General features: G+C 38.2%; 1 long non-coding RNA gene across 1 annotated transcript; it reads left to right on the top strand.

The window, feature by feature from the left end:
* The first annotated feature begins 14,258 nt into the window (after nucleotides 1–14,258).
* LOC133800994 (uncharacterized) lies at nucleotides 14,259–17,185 on the top strand. Its single transcript, XR_009876689.1, has 3 exons — nucleotides 14,259–14,428; nucleotides 15,936–16,038; nucleotides 16,955–17,185. It is a non-coding gene; the product is annotated as an uncharacterized LOC133800994 (long non-coding RNA).
* The last annotated feature ends 559 nt before the right edge of the window (nucleotides 17,186–17,744 follow it).

The following is a 17,744-nucleotide window of genomic DNA, read 5'->3' as shown; positions in this document are numbered from 1 at the left end:
AGAAAGCTGGCATCTGGTTAGCTATTTTTATGACAGTCTCACAACCGGACAAAGACAATTCGTACAAATGATGTGCAATGGAGAATTCCTTCAAAAAGAGCCCGATGAAGATTTCGAGTACCTTGACGATCTTGCTGAAAAGTCCTACACATGGAATGGACTGAGTCCTATGACAAGCCATGATCAACCAGAATCTACTAATTGAGGGAAGATGACAATGTCAAAAGCCAAATTGATTCATTGAGAAAATAATTCGAGGCTTTCAAAACTCAAGAAGGTAGAGGAATCTGCATGGCCGCAAAAGTATAGACACGAGATCCATCCTTCATTTGTGGAGGAACGAAACATCAATCACAAAAGTGCCCTGCTCTTGGTGAGTTAAGAGGAGGAAATGAGGAACAATGCAATGCTTTAGGGGATTACAAGAATCCTTATAACCCTTTCTTAAACACTTACAATCCCAGTTGGCGCAAGCATCCAAATTTTAGCTGGAAGGATTCAAACCAAGCATCTGGGAGCCAATGGGGGCCTGAGCAGCAGCAACCTCCAAAAGCGTACATTGCTCCTCAAAATAACATGCAGTCATGTATTTCTCTTGAGAATATCTTGCAAATGCTTGCACAAACATAAATTGCCTCAACTCAAGAGCTCAAATATTGTCTCACAGAAATGGCGGAGGATATGAAAGACATAAAAAGCCAAATGACAAAGTTAACTAATACTTTGGCAATTCAAGAGCATGGTAAACTTCCCGCTCAACCTCTAATCCATCAAAAAGGGAAACACATGGCACAAACCTCCTCCTCCACAAATACAAATCTTAAAGAGGTTAATGTTATCACTATTCGAAGTGGTCAAAGTACGGTTTCACCGTTACCTAAGACAACGAATATGTTAATGCCCGCTCTAGATCATGATGTTCCAATAAGCATTCCAGTAAAGGCGCCCTTTCCTCAAGCTTTACAATCCACTAGAAAGGTACTAGAAAATCATGTTGAAATCCTAGACCTTTCAACAAAAGTGAAGATCAACTTGACATTGTTGCATGTGATCAAACAACTGTCAGCTTATGCCAAGGTTATCAAGGATTTGCACACCATTAAAAGAAAGCACCATGTCAAGAAAATTGCATTCTTGGCAGAACAAGCTAGTGCGGTAATTGACTGCAAGACACTGCCTAAGTACAAAGATAATGGTTGTCCCACTATCTCATATCAAATAGGGGAATAGGAATTTGATCAAGCCCTTCTAGACTTAGGAGCAAGTGTAAAACTCATGCCAAATTCAATATACTTGCAATTTGGTTTAGGAGAACTCAAGCCCACATCTGTGGTGGTACAACTGTCAGATCGATGAGTCAAGAAACCTCGAGGAATAGTTAAAGATGTTATGATTTAAATTGAAAAATTCTATTACCCCGATGATTTTCTCATCTTAGACACTCAATATGAAGTGAGTATAGAGTCCAAAATTCCCATCATTCTTGGTAGACCTTTCCTCGCAATAGAAAATTCACTCATTAACTATAGGAATGGTCTCATGAAAATCTCTTTCAGAAACATGACTCTAGAAGTGATTGTTTTCCACATTGGCAAACAACCACCTGATAATGATGAGTGTTTCCAATCATACTTGATCGATACACTTATTTTGGAAGAGGTTGAATCGAAATACACTTCTAATCATTTTAATCATGTCTTCCGAATTTCTGAATGTTCTGAGCCCGATGAGTCTGAAATCAACCCTGAAATCATCAAACACTCATAGGCTAGAAGAACCATGTTTTGGAATCCAATCTTAGAGGAACTCCATCAAGATCAAGAAACACCAAAACCCTCCACTAAGGAAGCTCCTCAACCAAAGTTGGCCCAACTTCTTGAGGGCCTTAAGCATATTTTCCTGGGAGCTGACAACACTTGTCCTGTCATAATATCTTTCAAGATTAATGCCACACAAGAGAACCAGCTCATCAATTTGTTGCAAGAACAAAGAGATCCATTAGGATGGACGATAGCTGACATCAAAGTTATTAGTCCTTTGATTTGCTCCCATCACATTCAATTGGAAGACGACACTATACCACATCGTGGCCCTCAAAGAAGATTAAATCCAACTGTAACGCCCTACTTCCTTAGAGTCGTTACTAAGTGAGTTTAAGATGTGCAATTAACTCGCTAATCGAGGTTTTAAGACAAAAGTGTAGTAAAACCATAAACAGAGTCTTATACTTTGAAAATAATTCCATTTACTAAAAATCTTAAAGCATTTAACATTTGGGATCCCAAAATACTGTTTAGAAATATTTACAACTCAAAAATATAACCAGAGTCGACTAAACAACAAAATCTAGGTTTAGTACAATCATCTCCCAAAAATACCCCTGGCTGTGGCAGCCAGGCATGTACGCGCCGCTTCACGCTCTCCGTACCCATGGTTGGTCGACTATCCCCTTGCCCTTACCTGCACCACAGATCACCCGTGAGCCGAGGCCCAGCAAGAAAACCCTCACCAGCAGATAACATAAGCACATTTCACATTCAACATATAATCAAGCCATCATCAGGCTAAACACGTATGACCATGCTGTCCCAGGAACTTTACCAGGCCCTGGGTTCGCGGTCCACACCGTGAGGATATGCCAGGTATCCTTTAGGGTCTCTCCCTGGAAACGCGCACTCCGCATGCTAAACGCTGCTCCCGGGCCCTTGCCGTTCTCGGCCTTCGCCATTCCTGGCCCTCGCCGTTCTTGGCCTTCACCTTTCCCGGGCCTCGCCGTTCCCGGCTCTTGCCGTTCATTCACATATATGCACACATAGCATAATTCATCAGATACTTAAGCACATATAAAGTTAATCAAAGGGGATACGCCCTGCAATACAATCATATAGAGCCATGCCCTGCAACACAAGCTCTACGGGTACAGCAGTTTTCTTACCTGTTTCTTGAGCTTTCCAAGCACCGATGTCCCGAGCATAGTCCCCTAGTTCGAGCCTCGCTGAAACCCTAGTCACAACGCACCAGCAATATCCATCCATCAAGTTCTAATCCATTAAATAACTTCGAGTCATAATTCTAGTCTCCGAGACCTTGAATTCTATCAATCTGGGTGATAAAATCCATCCCGAGCCTTAACTTTTGGATTCCCAAGCCTAAAACCTCTTTAAAACCCAAAAATGCACTAAGTTTCGTGGCCCCATGAGGCCATGCCGCGGCCCGCCCCCAACCAGAGACTTCCAACCCCAAAACAGGGCAGGCGCGCCGCGGCTCGAGCAAGTTCATGCCATGACCCGCCCTTCTTCCTAGCCACCAAAATGCTCTAGAGGGCCACAGCTCAGCAAGAACAATGCCGCGGCCCGACCCTTCAAACCCAGAAAAATCCACCATTTTTACCACGAAAACCCAACCAATTTACCCCAAAATCAACCTAACATTCCCACTCAATCATCACAACATTTCCAGAGCAATCCCTGGAGCAAAACCCAACAGAAACTAATCCAAAATTTCACTGAAATAATCAAGAGCAATTCCCAACTTAGCTTACATGCAACACTCTAAAATACCAGCAGCAATTCAACACAACTCAACACATTTAAAATCTTACCTTGAGCAGAAATGAATCCCTGAATTAGGTCCTTAAGCTCCAAGCTTCTAGCTCCCAAAATCCAAGCTCAAAATCCTTAATCTTTGGTTAGTTTCCACCAAAACTCACTAAGCTTCCAAGAGAGGAAAGGAAACCAAGAAATAGAGAGAGAAAGGGTCCGTTTAGAGAATTCTCAATGTTTCTTATGCTTTGTTTTATTTAACTTAGTCTCTAAGGTTACCTCAAGGCTCGAGGTAACAAAAACGTCCCCGAGGGAAATATGGTAAATTTCCCCAATATTCCCTCCTAAATATTCTATTTTCAAATATATCTCCAAATATTTATTTCTATAACCCGATAACCCCATAAAACGTCTAATAACTGAAATACCCCTCGACTCGCCCCGAGTCGGGTTTTTGACCCCGTTGTAACTTTCTAGCTAACAGCTCCCTAGGATTGTCTCAGATCGTGCAATGCAGATATATCACAAATATATCACAATTACTACAATTATCACATTTATGCCCTAAACGGGCTAAAACTACAAACATGCCCCTAACAACCAAACATGGCCCACATGCATATTTAATTCACCTAAACATGCATCTCTAATCACATATTCATACAAATTCACATATTATAATATTAAATCACTTATTTCCCTCCAGGCACACTAATCGAGGCCCTAAGCCTAATTAGCGAATTTGGGATGCTACACCAACGATGCAGGAAGTAGTTAAGACTGAAGTCTTAAAACTTCTTGATTCTAGAATGATCTATCCTGTTGTTTATAGTAAATGGGTTAGCCCAACTTAGGTTGTTCCCAAGAAATCGAGAGTAACAGTGGTACAAAATGAAAATGGGGAACTCGTGCCTACCAAGCTCACAACTGGGTGGCCCATGAGCATTGATTATAGAAAATTAAATGCAGCCACCCACAAAGACCATTTTCCACTTCCATTCATCGATCAAATATTGGAACGTATGGCGGGTCATCCTTTCTATAGTTTTCTTGATGTTTATTCAGGGTATTACCAAATTGAGATTGCCTTAGAAGATCGGGATAAGACTGCATTCCCTTGTCCTTTTGGTACTTTTGCCTTCCAGCGTATGCCATTTGGCATGTGTAATGCTCCAACCACTTTCCAGCGCTACATGATGAGCATATTTAGTGATATGATCGAGAAATGTATGGAAGTATTCATGGATTATTTGACAGTCTTTGGAGATTCCTTTGAATCAAGCCTTCTCAATTTAGAGTTCGTGCTTAAATAATGAAAAGTGAAATGCTTGGTACTCAACTGGGAAAAGTGTCATTTCATGGTGCCTTCTGGCATAGTCTTGGGGCATGTCGTGTCAGAATGAGGAATTGAGATTGATCAATCAATATTGAACTCATATCAAAGCTTCCTACCCCTAAGACTATTAAAGACATTCAATCTTTTCTTGGGCATGCAGGATTTTATAGGAGGTTCATACAAAATTTCTCAACAATTGCTCGCTCTTTGTCAAACCTCTTAGCAAAAGATGTCGTGTTCAATTGGACACCTAAGTGTGAGGAATCTTTCCGAACGCTCATTGCAAAACTCACTTCCGCCCCTATCATTCAGCCACCAGATTGGAACTTACCATTCAAAGTCATGTGTGATTCTAGCAATTATGCTATAGTGGTTGTCTTACGTCAAAAAAGGGAAGGGAAGCCCTTCGTTGTCTTTTACGAAAGTAGAACTCTTAATAGTGCTCATATGAACTATTCTTCTACTGAAAAAGAGTTACTTGTTGTAGTATTCACACTTGACAAGTTTCGTTCCTACCTGATTGGTTCACCTATCATAGTCTTTACCAACCATTCTGCCTTAAAATACCTTATTTCCAAAAAGGATGCTTAGGCGGGTTTAATTAGGTGGATCCTTCTGTTACAAGAATTTGATCTGACCATAAAGGACAAGAAAGTAGTTGACAATGTGGTAGCGAACCACTTATCTCTTCTTGAATTTTCTAATTCCACTGATGGCCCAGCCATTCGAGATGACTTCCCTGATGAACATCTCTTCGCAGTCACTAAGTTTCCATGGTACGATCATATCGTTAATTACTTAGTGACCGGCAAACTTCTAACTGCATGGAATGCACGAGATAAACGTAAATTTTTGGTCGAGGTTCGTAATTTCTACCGGGACAATCCATATCTTTTTAAGTATTGCCCCGTCCAATTATGAGACGTTGCATTCCAGATGATGAAATTTTTAGTGTCCTGAAAGTTTTCCATAATGAAGCTTGTGGTGGTCATTTTTCTATGAAAAAGACTGGTGCAAAAATCTGACAGTGTGGTCTTTATTGGCCCACTTTGTTCAAAGACACTAACAATTTATTTCGATCATGTGAAAGGTGTCAGAAATTAGGTGCTTTGTCCCTACGACACATGATGTCATTAAACCCAATTCTTGTAATAGAAATATGTGATTGTTGGGGTATAGACTTTATGGGACCATTTCCACCTTTTTCTGGCTACCTTTACATTGTCCTCGCCATAGACTATGTCTCAAAATGGGTGGAAGTTGTGCCTTGTCGAAATAATGATAACACAACTATTGTGAAATTCTTAAAGGAAAATGTGTTATCTAGGTTTGGCACACCACAAGCAATCATAAGTGATCAAGGCACCGATTTTTGCAACTATTATTTCGAGACCTTAATGCAAAGGTATGGTGTACTTCATAAGGTTGCATTGTCGTATCACCCATAGACAAATGGCCAATCTGAGTTAGCCAACCGAGAAATTAAGCAAATCTTAGAAAAGACGGTTAATCCTGATCACAAAGATTGGTCCTCACGACTTCTCGATGCTTTCTGGGCATATGACACAACTTACAAAACTTAGCTTGGTACATCTCCTTACAGGCTAGTCTATGGAAAAGCCTACCACCTTCCTACTAAGCTGGAACACAAAGCTTATTGGGCAGTTAAAAGCCTGAATTTTGATCTCAAGACGGCAGGACTCAATCGTAAGCTTCAGTTATCAGAAATTGAGGAGTTAAGGAACAACGCTTATGACAACTCTAGGATCTACAAGGCTAAAATGAATGTTGCTCATCATATCACAAGCAGATCCTAAGTAAAGAATTTGAGCCAAACCAATGAGTGCATCTTTATGACTCTCGTTTGCATCTCCACCTTGGAAAGTTGAGATCGAGGTGGACTGGCCCATATGTTGTGAAAACCGTCTTTCCCAATGGTGCAGTTGAGGTCACACACCCAACCATGGGAGAGTATTCAAAGTAAATGGCTAGAGACTAAAACACTACATAGAGAGTGTAACGCCCTGGATAGCCAAGACCGTTACACTGTGTGTTTATAAAGTGTCAGACTTGCTAATCAAGTCATTTAATTAAAACAGTGTTGCAGAAGCTACAAAGGTACTAGGGTTAAAAGCGTTTTGGTCTCAAAAGCCACACTTTTCATTAAGAAACATTATCTGGTTACACGGGATCCCAAAAATACAAGTTTAAAGATCGTTTACAAAGGTTGTGAGACTCAGATACAATAACCAGCCATACTAAGGCAAATCAAGCAGTTAGGTAATCCTTGTCCTGGTCCACTCCTCGATCGTGATGATTGAACAGCTGGCTATGTACATTTCACCTCGGAACTCTCCACCTCAGGCTTGGTCCAGCTTGCCCTTGCCTTTACCTGCACCACGTAGCACCCATGAGCCAAGGCCCAGCAAGAAAACACAACAACAACAGAGCATAAGCATTTAGCAGTCTAGTCAATATCTCACATACTAGGCATATCAATTCATAACATGCACAGTTTATAAACGATAACCAGGGCTAGCGCTCACAGGCTGCTCCCTCTGTTATCCCAGTGTTCATGGCTCCCAGTGGCCAAATCGCGCTCTGTGCGCTAATAGTATGTACGACACTCTTAGGCCGCTTTTACATGTCCCATGGCATGATACCAACATTGACACGATACAATTCTCGGGAGCACTTAGTCCCATCACAATCATATACCCGGGTGCAGTTTTCTTACCATTCAATTCAATAGCTTTGATCCCTCGACACCTTGAGCACGATCCCCCTCGAGCCCTAGCGCTCACCTAAACACAATCATGGCCAAAGTCATCATCAACCCTAAAGTTCAAAACCTAGTCCCGGGGCCAATCCCGAGCCCCCGGGAAGTCCTAGTTCCACCAAACAAGGTGGTGGAACCAAACCCCAAACCTTAGGTCAAAAACCCTAGCAAATAACCCTAAAATCCCCTTCAGAAGGCAGGGTAGCGCTACAGCGCTCTTGGGAGGGCGCTACAGCACTACAGACAGAAGCCAAATTCCCCTCAGCATTATGGCCTAGCGCTACAGCGCCCAAAGGCTAGCGCTGTAGCACTAGTCACAGACAGCCCAGCACCAAAATTTCACTTCTGCGATTTTCTCGAACCAACCTCAACCAAACCTCTTCCAACTCTTACCCAAACTTAAAAACAACCTCATGAACACACTCCACTCATCCCAAGCACCCCAAACACCTAAAACCCAAACACATGCATCCACAAACTCAGATTTCACCATAATCACTTCCAAGCTCTAAAACCCAGTAAAAACCAGCTGAACATCAAAGTTTAGAGTTTAGACTTTATACCTTTGATAGAATTTCGACCACAAGCTGCTTCTAGACCCCTTTGGCTTGCTCCTCCTCAACCTCAAGTCTGAATTCCCTAAGGTTCCACCCAATTTTAACTTAAGCACCACAACTTAAAAACCAAAAACTGAAACTGAAGAATTCTAAGTCTTACCTCAAGTGTTGATGAACCCTTACTAAGCCTCTGTCAATTCCTCAGTCTTAGGTTAGGATCTTTGATTCCTAGTTAATCCCAGCTCTCCTCTGAGCTTTACTCCAGAAATCCTCAAGAAACAAGTGAAGGAAGTATAAACCGACCTAGAGAATTCTCTCTGGTTTCTCTCCTTTCTTTTCCTTTCCTTTTCTTTCTTTTTTCAAACTTCTGTAATGTTCTATAATCCCACCAACATAAAACCCCACTAATACCCATCCTTAAAAGCCAAATGACCATTATGCCCTCCCTATTAATTCTAGTCCTTTAATCCACTTAAGGGCATTTTAGTCATTTTACCCAATTCCCGCTAATTCCTCGAGTGTCTCTATTATTTCCCGCTTGATTCCCAATACCTAATTAATCACCAATAGCATTCCTCAATGTCATAATAGACTCCAGTTTATCTACTAAATTCCCATTTATACCCCTGAGCTCACCCCGAGCCGGGTATAAATCCCTGCTATGACTTTCTCGCTACCTTGCTCACCAGGATCGTCTCGAGTCACAGATCACAGATATATCCACATAATAATGTGGTCTCGACAATTATCACATATATCAAAGCAATTATGCCCATAATGGCTAAAATTACGATTATGCCCTTCTAACCTAATCAGGGCCTTTATGCATACTAACACACATAGTCATGTATCTCAAATATTCAAGTAATCATATAACATGCTTTAAATCATAACCATGCATCTTAATCATTAAATGCACACATAATCCCCATTATGCCCTCCAGGCACACTAATCAAGGCCCTTAAGCCTTATTAGCGAATTTGGGTCGTTACAGAGAGGGTGACCCAACCTGAAGAAGTAACTCTCGTGGAACCGGTTTACCAAGTCTGAGTAGTCTTCCAAATTGTTTGTACATAGGTTTGTTTTCTATTTATTTCCCTTTTGTAATTTTATTTTATTTGTTATCATTTTGTGTTTTAAGTTTTTTCATGTTTTAGAGAAGCAATATTTGCTCTATCACTCGACGCTCGCTATCCAGGTGTTCTTTTTCCCTGCTCTTCTACATTTGTTATAAATTTAGACATTGAGGACAATGCCTAATTTCAGTTGTGGGTGGTGAGCATATTTATGCAAGTTCATGTTGATTTCTATCATATTAATATTTTCATGGTCAAATTTTTTTAAAAAATTATTATTTATTCTTGCAAAATGTTACTTTTTAGTCAATTTTAGTTATCTTTATTACTAACAGTTTCTCTTGAGTTACCTAATGCACATGCCAAAAATTTGTGTAAGATGGTAGTTAGCACATATTTGCTTAATTTTTCTCCATGTTTATGTAATTCATTCTTGTAACGTTCTCCTAATCCAGGACCGTTACACTATATACTTTAAATAGTGTCAAACATGTTAATCAAGTCATTTGGTTATAAATGTGTAACTAAGGTTAACGTCAAGGGTTAGGGTTAAAAAAATTTCTTAAGGAACTGTTGACTTTCATTTAAAAAATTTCAAACGTACATGGGATCCCCAATATATTACAAACAAGTGTTTAAAAGGGTGTCTATACATCAAAAGTTATAACCAGCTGACCTAAGCAGCAAAATTAGGGCTACAACCCTAGTTCCTCTGAGATATCCTCAACCGTGGTGGACGAGCAACCGCATATGTACATGCCGCCACTGAAGCTCTCCAACTAATGGCTAGTTAGACGTTCCTTTTCCCTTACTTGCACCACATAGCACCCGTGAGCCAAGGCTTAGCAAGAAAACTTAAACATGTGCTTGAACAGAAAATATAGATTTCCAGATACTTATCAAGCATGCCCAGCAATAATAACCTACTCATCCAGGCATACAATCACAAATAAATGGTCACTGGACCATTCTGGGGTCGTTGTCCTGAATAGTTGGCCATAGAGTCAACCCTGGGGCCCTTGCCCTTCGCTCTGGGTAATTAGCCAAACACTATTGTTTTCCAACGACCATTTTGTCGGCCAACGTAGTAGTAAAATTCTGATTTGGGCCTAAGCCTCTCGACCAGTGCGCAACGCACTTTTGCCGTCCTTGACTAATAAGTCAATCCTTGAACCAGGTATTCGGATACAGATACAAAACAAATATTGATAAGCATACTTCAAAAAAATACAAGTATGCATTCATATTAATCATATAACATTATCAAGTAATTGCAAACATAGTAATAACCATGCTCCTTAAAGGGGCCAAGCCTTAGCTATGCAAAACAATGCAAACAATCATGTAATACTTAATCAGGTACAGAATATTCAAGTATGTTTAATCAACAAGTGAAACGATAACTTAATCATGTTCATTCTCAAGGGCCCGACCCCTATTCATAATTATAGTCAACAATCGGGCCAAGCCCTAATCACACATATATCATGTATTGGGTGCAGTTTTCTTACCTTAAGTCCGAGTATAACATAAAATAAGAACAACCCTCAAGAACGATCCTAGTTCGGATCCCCCTTGGGATAACCTAGTCACATTCATAATATGGAATTTCATCAATAACGAGCAAATAAGGGCTTTCAGACTGAGTCCTAGCCTCAAGGACCTCGAATTCTACTAAATTGAGTAGTAGAATCGATCCCAAGCCCTTAGGAATAAATTCCCGTCATTAAAAACCCACGGTGGCCAAAATAGCTCAGGCGGGCCGCGACCTGCCCTTGAGGGTCGCAGTGCACCCCCCAAGTCAGAGGCCCCTTTCATCCTGGGAATGGGATACAGGCGGTGACCTGTCCTTGAGGGTTGCACCACGCATCCCAGACGGAAGCCCTCAAGGGCCTTGGGTTCGGTTGGGTTGCGGCGCCCCAAGAACAAGGCCACGACCTGACCCTACGAACCCAAAATTCCTCCATTTTTTCCCTTCCAAACTCAATCAAAACCACCCCAAACCCACCCTAAAACAACAATTCAATCTTCATAACAGATTTAATATCCTCCCAGCAACAAAACCCAACTAAAAATTGGATGAAAAACTCATCAAAACTCATTAATCCAAAATTGGAGCTGCAAGCTTAAGAACACCAAAAACTCTAACAGAATTCATTAAAAAGAGAGGTTAGAACCTTACCCAAACTGTGATTTAAGTCCCCCTAGTTGTAGCCAATCCAAATCCCAAGTTCAAGCCTTCAATCTCCAAGTTTTCAGCCAAAAATCCCTTGGCTTCCTCAAGCCATTATCTTAGAAAATAAAAGAGAATGAGGGAGAGAGAGAGAGAGTCGGTTGGCGAGTAGAGTGTTTTTGTGTTTTATGTTTGTTTCCTTAAGGCTTAAGTTACTTAAGCGATTCCCGAGGCTAGGAGTACCAGAAATGTCCCTGAGGGAAAAATGGTCAAAATCCCCAGAACTCCCTCCTAATGTCACTAACTCCAAATATATCCTCAATTATTCATTTTCGTTTCTCGACAACCCAATATTGTGCTAAATACCTAAAATACCCCTTGACTCGCTCTAAGTCAGGTATTGGGTCCTGTTGTGACTTTTCCGCTAACTTGCTCCGTAGGATCGTCTCGTGCCTAATAACCCAAATAAACCCACATAATAATGTGGTCTCTCACAGATATGCACATATATACAATTATGCCCATAACAGGTAAAATTACGAAAATTGCCCTTCTAATAAGAAACGAGTCCACATGCATATTTAATACTCCTAAACATCCATAACTAGTTATATTATCATATAACTCACACAATCACATAATCATACACAAATATATCATATAAGCATATAATTCCATATATTGCCATCTTGGCCCCCTAATCAAGGCCCTAAGCCTTATTAGGTTATTTGGGATGTTACAATTCTTTTCTGTGAGAGGTGAGACTTAAGAAAACAACTTTTGAATTTTCATTGATTCTTAGAAATGGTTATAATTATTTGGACAAGGTACTGTGGTATGAATGGATGATGTTTTAGGGATAATATTTTATATAGACAAATCTTATTATAGAGCCTTTTTATTATGTTATTCATAAAAAAAGAAAAAAATAAAAGAAAGACACAAGAGCAATAATTCTATCATTTTCAATTATGTTGTCTCTTGTGTCCAAGAAAAAAAAAACGTGTGTTTATTAATTTCATGTTTTATTTTATGGCTCTTAGAATAAATGTAAATATTGTCTATTTAACTTAGAATTCCCAAAAAAACTGGTTTTGTGGTACTTTTTATGGTGGTTGTCCAAATAATTTATTTCATATCATTGTTTCAATGATTGTTTAAAAGTTTTTCCTAAATATATATCCATTTGATGAGTGCTTACTTCTTTATTTCAACTCCATGAGTGAAACCTTTATCCTTAAATATTTTCAATTACATGAGAGGTTAATGGAGTTGAGACTTTTACTTGGCATAATTTTGAAGGCTTTATGCGCATTGGTTTGTAGTAAGAAGGTTCAAGTTTGGTGAACACACTCACAACTCTGGATTGATTCAAAGTAATTTTGATAACTCTTATGGACTTGTTACAACATTTTGTGTTAATACTTAAGTTCATTTATAATTTTTGACCTAAAATATATCATGTTTACATTTATCATTTCGCTTGAATTGCTAGAGACTAGCAATAAGCTAGTTGGGGTTATGATTAGAGCTCAAAAATATTATTTTATAAGTTTTAAAGTTTAAAATTAATTAAATTTTAATTAATAATTTAATGAATTTATTGTAATATATTTTACATTTGAATATATTAATTTTAATTTAATTTGTGTTCAATTTTCAGGAAATAAATGTATTTTGATGCAAAGAAAAAGGCATTTTTGACAAATTTTAAGAAGCCCAAGTGCAAATCAGGCCCAAAATAGGCTCAAATCCGACTGCCTGATGCAGCTAACCAGCGCCTGACACCACTTGCCACCAGAGCCTGCCACGCGGGCCCCACTACTACCTACTTGACACTCGTCCCACGCAGCCACCAGTGCCTGACATCGCCTACAAGCAGAGTCGCCTGACGCCTCCCTAACGCGCACCTGCCGAAGCCCTGCGTGCGTGACACGTGCTGCCTTTTGTCCCCTCAATTACCAGCAGTTGTTGCAACTATTTATGCTGAGCTAACGAGTGCATGACACGTGCCAACATGTCCCCTTTACTGCTGCAACTTGTCTCCCACTAGTCTCATTTTTCATCAGTTTTTGTAGCCATTGTCCCCTAACAATTACATCTATCTTCTTCTTCTTCTTATGATTTGGTTGGAGCTAAGGTGGATAGGGCTTCGACTTGTCGGATCTGGAGTTGGTCGGACACAACAACTTCAATCTAGAACACGCTTGGAGGGAGGTGAGGTGGCTACACGCTAGGTGCAATCGGCTAAGTCAGAGATCTAGGAAGCGTGCCGGAGCTCTGGGGACAACATATGGTGTAACGCTCTAGATAACCAAGACCGTTACATTATGTTTTAAAATAGTGCAAGACTTGCTAATCAAGTCGTTTGAATAGTAATGTGATCCTATGATCAATTACCAGGTTAGGTTTTAAAGATTTTGAACATAAACGGTTAAATTTTCATTAAAATAGACGTTTGGTACATGGGATCCCAAAAGTAGGGTTTAAGAGACAAATTTACAATTCTCAAAAGTTATATACAACCAGTGGCTAATCTAATGGCAAAATACAAAATTAGGCCTTGTCCCTGTAATATCTCTCGGCCGTGGCGAACGAGCAGCTGACAATGTACACCTCTCCCCTAGAGCTCTCCATCTCATGGTTGGTCCAGCTTACCCTTGCCATTATCTGCACCACGTAGCAATGCCCCATAAGAAAACCATAACAGCAAATACATAACCAGTAATAACAATCAGTCATCCAGAAATTCAACAAGTCATAATGCATGCTAATTATTGTTTGATTATTCTGTTTTGTGGTGCGGTGAATACTTTTTACGATCAAAACAAATTACTTGGGTCCTTTATTATTATTATTATTTAAGTTATAATTTTTTTTTGTCTTTCTTTTTTTCAAGGAATATTACTATGCCTGAAAATGAGCAAAGTCAGAACTGAAAGAGCTTCTTCAGAGCTTTGGAAGGTACTTTTTTCCAATTCATTCTTAATATGATATTACCTTCTTTCTTAGCTGCTTTGAGTTTTTCCATCTCTGATGCTAGACATGCTTTACTTTTCAACTTTATCCAGATATAAGATTGCTCGAAAGGTTTGTTTTTTGGCATATAAATTGAAAACCTATTTATGAGCACTTTCCATGTTTTTTTTTCATGAAAGATGTTAAGTTGTGCTGAATGAATGTAACTTTGAGTTTGCAGGTTGCGAGTTTAGTTGTTGTTTGTGTTATATGTTTCACCTCTAATGCTTTTGCAGGCAGCAAGAGCAGCTGATTATAGTATTGGGAGTAAGTTGCTGATACCTAAACCCCTCCTCTCACTTTTCGAAAACTTGACAGAACGAACAGGGTAGAGTGATTTGTTTTGGTATTATTGTATTATTTTGCAGAGTTTAGGTTTATGAAATTTTCAAGTCTGCTGCATTTTATACACATTTTCTTGACTCATCAATGGTTCTCGTCTCTTTATGATAGTGAATTGGCAGAAGTTCCTAGCGCTCTTCCTCTTTAAATGAGGTACACATTTGGCTTTTTATCCTGATAGATTTTGTTGTTACAAACCTTAAGATTGACTGCTTTATATTAACTTCATTGTTATATTAACTGGTTTGTTTACATGCAGGAGTCTTCCATTTTAAATGAGCACATGGTTGTGCTGTTGCCTGGAGCTATTTATGCTCTTTCTGCTGGTTATAAGGTATTTGGTGATCTATCCTAGTACTAGCAGGCTATAAATTTATACATCCAGTTATCACTACAAAACTAAAACTCGATAATTGTTGTTGTAGACGGAAGAACTTGAGCAGGACTCGATGCACAAACTTTTTGAATGCTCCATTGATGTACTTGCGAATATTGATCAGGTTTCCTCTGTTAAGGTACTGGGGTTTTGTATAAAAGTAATGCATGATAAGAACCATGATAAGTTTTAGTTAATTTAACCATGTATATTTTAAGAATCATTTCATAGTAATATCATAGAACTTAGATAATTCAGCCTTCTTTTGGACAGTCCAACCTCTCATTATCGCTTCTTGAGTAAGATTTTTTATTTTTGGTTTCTGTACAGTTTTTCAATTTGTGGATTTTGTTATTTAGATTTTTTATTAGTCTTATGACTTCCTACACTTTGGTTTTGAGGGTACTGCAAGAGTACTGATAGAGTGGCTATTAAGCATGTGAACAATTGAATTCATAGCTTGTTGTAGTAATTAGCTAGATATGCATGGCCAGACTTGTTCTGTTCTGCTTCTAGTTTTATTGATGTTGTTATGTCTACCATTTCTCTTGCTTCTGATGGTACATTTAGGTTTGCTTCTGATGTTGTACTTCCTTTGATAATTCTAGATATGCATGTGCTTTGGTTTCCTCTATTTTTATAGCTTCTTTCACTGCTGCAATTTTCAACTTTTATGTTGGATGACTAATTATAAACAATGTTTAGTAAACTCAAAATTTTGTGTTTGATTTTTAGTATCTAGCTTCTGTTCTGCTTCTACTTCTGGGGGTCTCTACTATTGGAGTACCAAGCTTGCTGGCCCAAAATGGTCACCATTTGCTTCATGGATAACTGGCTGGTATGTAATTAATATTCTTTTTCTAACTGTTAACTTGGGAAAATGTCTTTCTTCAATTTTTTCTAGTTGACTGTTTATACTCTGGCTTAGAGCTTTTAGAGTTTCATTTGGGGTCTGAGACTGTAATGCATGTACAGTACAAAGTCACCATTAGTAAGTATAGCACATACTTTAATCTTAGCACTAGACCTTATATATATATAATTTAGTTAAATCAGTTAGTTTAGTTAAGTTATTGAGAGTAATTTTGAGCTTAGTACTAGACCTTATATGCCTAAATTAGTATAGCACATAACGTTATGCATGCAAGAAACAGATGGCAGAAAATGAAATAGATTTTCTTTTGCTTCTGGCTTGCAACTAAAGTTGAATGATTAAGCATAAAGTATGATTGAGTTCTTCTATATCATATATAGACCTTTTCTTCAAAAATCATAAACTTGACACTAAAGCCAAGAGTTTAGAACACAAACAGGAAACAGAAATTTAAGACATGCCAGAAACCGTCTCATCAAAACATCGATTCTTGCCATGTTTGATTTTTTATTTTATTGTTTTTCTTTATGATTTTGTTGTATAAGAAGTCAAAGTGTGATTCTGTTTTTATTCTTTAATTTTTTGGGGGATATATTGACAGAATTTAGAGTTCTGGAATCAATTCTTCCTCTCATACTTTTTTGATCATTGAGAATGATATATTTGTTATCTTGATACATTTCACAAGCCCTGTTTTAAGTTGCATGTTTTGTTGCTTCAGTCGTTGTTTTTCATGGTTATACATCTTGCTATACCCTGCTATTTCGTCAAGTTTTGGAGTTATTACAAATTTAATTTAAACTTTATATGCTTACAGGTGGAAACTAGCTTAAGTCTTATGTTCTTAATAATAAAAGGACTTTTTTTTTACAATGTGCAGGTATATTGAGATGATTTATTTGGAGCAATTCTTGACAACATTTGTAGTTGAGGCCTTTAGAATGGAAGAATGTATTTCACTAATTTTTGTATACATTTCTTGTTTTGTATTTAGTGATAAAGGAATCTGAATTGGGCATAAATTATGTTGTAATATGATTTCTTAAGCCTAGACTAGTAGACTAAATATTGTAATTACATTTGAGTAATTAATAAAAATCTATTTATGTTACCTTATTTGGCTTCAACTTTCATATTTGTTTTCCTAGTTTTGTCTAAGTAAAAAAAGATTATGTTTCTCTAAGCTAATATAACACAAAAAATGTGTTATACTAAAGTGTAGTATAACACAAAAAATGTGTTATACTAAAGTGTAGTATAACACAAAAAATGTGTTATACTAAAGTATAGTATAACACAAAAAATGTGTTATACTAAAGTGTAGTATAACACAAAAAAAAATGTTATACTAAAGTGTAGTATAACACAAAAAAAGTGTTATACTAAAGTGTAGTATAACACAAAAAAAGTGTTATATAACCGACTATAAATAACATAATTAAACACTTATCTATATATTAAAATAACACAGAAATTGTGTTATCGTTGACAGTACAATAACACATCTGTATAACACTGATAAAATGTTATGTAAAATACCCTGACCTAAGATAACATAGTCGGTCTTAACACATCAGAAAGTGTTATCGTATGTTTTGATAACACATTTTTGGTGTTATTAAAAGCATTTTTCTTGTAGTGAAAGCTTTAACTCATCCAAATTCTTTCAA

The sequence above is a fragment of the Humulus lupulus genome, chromosome 9 (genome assembly GCF_963169125.1).
Source record: "Humulus lupulus chromosome 9, drHumLupu1.1, whole genome shotgun sequence".
In the NCBI taxonomy this organism is placed as follows: Eukaryota; Viridiplantae; Streptophyta; class Magnoliopsida; order Rosales; family Cannabaceae; genus Humulus; species Humulus lupulus.
The sequence above is the reverse complement of the archived record's forward strand: the minus strand, read 5'-3'. Positions and strand labels throughout refer to the sequence as shown.